Source organism: Cibotium barometz, chromosome 21, assembly GCF_041138505.1.
Source record: "Cibotium barometz isolate CiBa-2024 chromosome 21, ASM4113850v1, whole genome shotgun sequence".
In the NCBI taxonomy this organism is placed as follows: Eukaryota; Viridiplantae; Streptophyta; class Polypodiopsida; order Cyatheales; family Cibotiaceae; genus Cibotium; species Cibotium barometz.
Genome location: NC_141066.1, coordinates 52,390,289 through 52,395,412, shown reverse-complemented (window position 1 = coordinate 52,395,412; position 5,124 = coordinate 52,390,289). Strand labels below are relative to the sequence as shown.

Genomic DNA, 5,124 nt, shown 5'->3' with positions numbered 1-5,124 from the left:
AGCTCGAGGGGGAGTGTTGAGATATCGAGCTCTAGTGAGGCGGTGGACACTGATGACCCGCCTGGGGGATAGGCCCCGCACTTACACCACTGGCATGGTTGGTGAGATCTTGGGTGATATGCGGCCAGTGGGATGACAGGCTGTGTGACAGCCACTCTAGAGACTGGCATAGTTATAGCGCCAGCTCATTTAGTCGGGTTCACACTATAGAGAACCCGTGTATGTATTGGTTGAGTACCTTTCATATTGTGTGTACTCTTATTCTTGTATATGGTGTGTTGAGTGTTGAGTAGAGAAGAAGAAGATTTTCAGCCTCTCACCTTGTGTGTTCTCTATTAGGGTTTTGTGAGTGTGTGTGTGTGCTTGCAAGAGCTCAAGCTCTCTTCCCCCCTGCATCTTTTCAGTTTCTCACATGGATTCTTTGGTTCTTGATGATGGTCCATTGGAGCTTTCTTTGGCTAGCATGGATGCAGATATTGGCTCTCTCTTTGAGTCTATTTACTAGGTTTCACAGGTTTATGTTGATGGCATTTCAGGATTATAGGATATTGTTGTTCATGATGCTTTTTTATGACGTGATGATGCTTCACATGTTGCTGATCTTCATGGTGTGTGTTCCATGATTATAGGATATTGTTGTTCATGATGCTTTTTTATGTGATGATGCTTCACATGTTGCTAATCTTCATGGTGTGTGTTCCATGCTTTTTTATGTGATGATGCTTCACATGTTGCTGATCTTCATGGTGTGTGTTCCATGCGCATGATGGGATCCATGTTGATGGATTTTTCCATTTGATGGAGGGCTTATCCCATTCTTTTATGAGGCATGATGGGGCTGATTTGCCTATCCTTACCATGGATTCTCATATTGATGATGGTTTACATTATGGCATATGCTTATGAATGATATGTGACAATAGAAGAGCATGGATTTTCCTATGCTATTATCATGGGGATATCATTCACCTATGGTTCTATTTATTCATATTCTCTGATGTTGAGACATGGAGGATAAGGTCCTTGAAGGCTCTTTTGGTGCTGCTTGACCGCACACATGCAGGATGGAGCAAATTTCTCTTATTCTTATGGATCATTCATTGTGCATGGATGATGTGCTTACTTGTGATGATTCTCTTCTCATCATGGTGATGATAGTAATCCACTATGTGCTTCATTGGATGATATGGCTCTAGTGCTTGGTGATCATGTGGATGATGTATATGATGAAGGTGTTCCAGATGCAGATTCTATTATGGTGGATCATGGTGATTCCATGATGATTTCCTTGGTGGATGATTCGACCATCATGAGTTGTTGATGTAGTTGCTGAGATCCTATGTGGCATGGTTTTATGGTGATGATCTTCACTATGTGCTTCATCGACTTATACTTTTGGTGGTATACATTTCTTGGCACGTGTCCTAGCTGCTGGAGGATTGTCATCGACTTGTTCTTATTGTTGAAATATACAAGTGAATAGGGTGTGTGCGAGAACAAGCCCTTGGTTAGAGGCTGTAAAAGAGAATGTGTAAATGTGAAAGAACCTGTGAAAAGGTTAGAAGAATCTCCTGGGAGAGAATAAAGGGTAGCATGATAAGATTTAGGAAGTGTGGAGATATTCTGGGAGATATTCTGGGAAAAGTGAAGAGGTGGAGAGAATCAAGCAAAAGAGGTGGAGATATTCTGGGAGAGGTGGAGTGAATCAAGGAGAAATCAGTGGGATTTGATGCTTGGATGTAAACTCTATAAATTGAGGCATTGGCCTAAGAGAATTTGTTGGTTTTTTATTATCCATGCCTACATTAAGCTATTTGCTAATTACTATGTCTTAATTATTATCTAATCACTTTGTTAATGATGTTGATTCTAGTATTTGATCCACCATAGCTCATCACATTGCTCTACTTTCAACATGGTATCAGAGCCATGCCTAGAATCCATTAGGTTTATGAGCCTATTATCTAATTAATTAAGATTAGTAAATAATTAAAAATTAATCAAATTTTTAGATAGTTATTTTTCAACTCACCTCTGCACCCCCAGCCAGTGGAGGAGCTCTAGCTCCTTGCACACTCAAAATTAGGCCTATTGCTTCTAACCCTAGCTAGCCAACTCATTGCTACTCTAGCCAGTCAAATCAATGTAGCAAATCGCCGACGGGTTCATGAGAAATCGCGAATTTACCAGGCACCTGTTTCTGGGAGAAATTTGCAGATCGTCTTCATCCAATCAAATTGCTCTAATTCCTCTTAGTCCCAGGGGTTTTCAAGCATGATCTACAAGCTGGTGAAGTCAGAATTCAATTTCATCAAGTCTACATTGAGATCTAAGCTCTTCATCAAATCTGCAGGTGACTTTGGTAAAACAGAGATTAAGCATTCAATATTTGGTCAAATCTTGTGTTTATTGGCTTAATCCTCTACTAGACTCATTGCTATTGATGGCCTTGAAAGAATTTGAGCTCATTTGAAGTCTAAGGCATCAGATCTGGACTCCTCGTGCATACTCTGTTTTTTGCACACAAAACAGTGCATTAATTTGCTAATCAATGATTAATCAGTGCTAATCACTATATTTTGGTGCAATTGAGGATTCAAATTAACCATTAGGTATCTGATACAGATCCCCATAACTTTAGATTGCAATTCGGAGTTGGTTTGATACTCCAACCATTCCGTACAAATTGGTTACCCTTGATTTAATGTAATTTCTGGTAAAATTATACTGATAAATTTGTGATAATCATCATTTTGCATTTAACCCTTGGTTAATGTCTATAAATCTCACTCAAATTCAAGATTATTCATAGCCAGAGTTGCATTTGGGAATGTGCATAAGAATGAATGCTATACGCATTATGTATTGGGCACATTGCATCAGTGTAAAAATGGGATCAGACACTGCCCTTGTCCAGAATAAGGCAAGAGGTAAGACCTCCCGCATAGATTTGGGTTTGCATTGCATAATGACACAAGATAAACATCAAAAGCCCAAAAGAACTATCAGTAAAACATTTAAACATGCTGCTCACATGGAGCAAGAAGACCTGACGGACAACCTCATGGCCCCAGCCATGAAAGAAGAAGAACATCTTCTTCCAAGAGGAAGATCCACACCAAGAAGAAAAGCTTAAGGAAGACATGGACACGAGAAGAGAAGCTGCCCCAAGAAGACTAAAAGAAGACATGGATGCGTGAAGAGAAGCTACCACGATAAGAAGATTGAAGACAAGAGAAGATGTGAGGCTCCAAAGAGTAAGGAGCCATGTGAAAATCTCTGAGAGAGAGAGAGAGAGAGAGAAACCCCACAACCCATGTAACCTGCCCCAACAAAGTAAAACCACCTCTGAGCCACCAATGATGTAGGCCACGTGGTAGATAGATGTATGTGTGAGCACTTTAGTCAAGGTCACGGTGTCGTGCCATGGCACGTCTATGGTGTGAAACCATGCATATGATGCCATTAAATGCAAATCCAGATGCATGGGATTAAGTGTCATGACTTGAGTCATTATATGATGCCTAAGTACATATGTTCATATTGTAAATGAGGTTCAATAAGAGGAGCTGAGGCTGAGTCAGGTCTCGAAGCTTCTGTACATAAGTGTGGTGTGAATTATGGAGCTTTATGCTTATGGTAGACCTTGTAGTAGGGAACACCCTTCTCGACATGTATGGAAATGTGAGAGCATGTATGATATAAGGTTTGGTTTTCAAGAATGCCCTTTTGAGATATCGTGTCTTGGGATACCATGATTCCTGTTCTTATTCGGAATGAGCAGATCAAGGAGGCTCTAGGTTTGCTGGAGATGATGCTCCTAGGGCAGTGTTTCCTAGTATTGTGGGTCGTTCTCGGCGCACTGGTGTTATGGTGGGTATGGGACAGAAAGATGCATATGTTGGTGATGAGGTCCAATCTAAGTGGGGAATATTGACCTTGAAATATCCTATTGAGCATGGTATCGTAACCAACTGGGATGACATGGAAAAGATTTGGCACCGTTAATGAGCTTCGAGTTGCTCCTGAAGAGCATCCAGTCTTGCTCACTGAAGCTCCTCTCAATCCAAAAGCTAATCGAGAGAAGATGACTCAAATCGAGAGAAGATGACTCAAATCAGGTTCAATACATTCAATGCACCAGCTACGTATGTTGCTATCCAGGCTGTGCTTTCACTGTATGCCAGTGGAAGGACAACAGGTATTGTGCTGGATTCGGGTGATGGTGTTACGCATACCGTTCCTATCTACGAGGGCTATGCTCTGCCACATGCTATCCTTACGTGGCAGCTTACGTGGCAATTAAAAAAAAAGGAGATATCTGAATTTAAAGCTACAAAAAAGGTGGCGCAGTGTATTGGGAGCTAGGGAAATTTCGATAATATAGCTGCAAAAGGGATGCGCGCCCGAATTCCTTGCGGGGAAAGAGAGAAAAACCAGAAAGGGGGCGCATATCGACAGGGTGTGTGCAGAAAATGAGAAGCAGAGCGTCATCTAACCAGGGATTTTAAAATCAAAACGGCGGCTACTATGTAGAGCTTCTTGGGGTTAGAATTAAAGAGTGAATTGAGTACTATCAAAGGAGATGATCATCACATCATATGTATTCTGTTCCTTGCGCAGTTGGCAGTGAAGCAGCCATATGGGGAATAGCGAAAATCAAAGAAAAATTTGCTTTTTTTTTAACTTTCAGATAAGTGAATTTTATTTTTGTTTATTATTACTTACGATTTGAAAAATCGTATAGCTTATAAAACCTTTAAGGTTTTGGAGAATGAGGAGGGTTTGGTTTTGGAGAATCTTGGAATAAGAAAGTGTCAAAATACAATAAGATTCCTGGAATTTGGGTTTTATTTTCTACTCGATTGGATTTTGGAATGCTAGACATGGAGTTTCCTAAAATCACATGAGTATGTTATAGATATGCCATATGTCATCTTTTGCTTGTGAGTTGTTGGAATCTAAAAGCAGGTTTTCAGGAGATAAAGAGACACCTTGAAATGATGAAATTGGTATCACTTGATATATGTGATGTGAATGGTCACATGTATATGGAAATTTTTTGAAGATTATGTTGTGCCTACATGTGATTGGTTTGAGGCATTTGGAAAAAGAAGTCAGGAA

The 5,124-nt window shown here is 40.3% G+C and overlaps 1 pseudogene; it reads left to right on the top strand.

Moving 5' to 3' along the window:
• Positions 1–1,186: 1,186 nt before the first annotated feature.
• Positions 1,187–4,368, top strand: LOC147627350 (actin-85C pseudogene; annotated as a pseudogene).
• Positions 4,369–5,124: the final 756 nt, after the last annotated feature.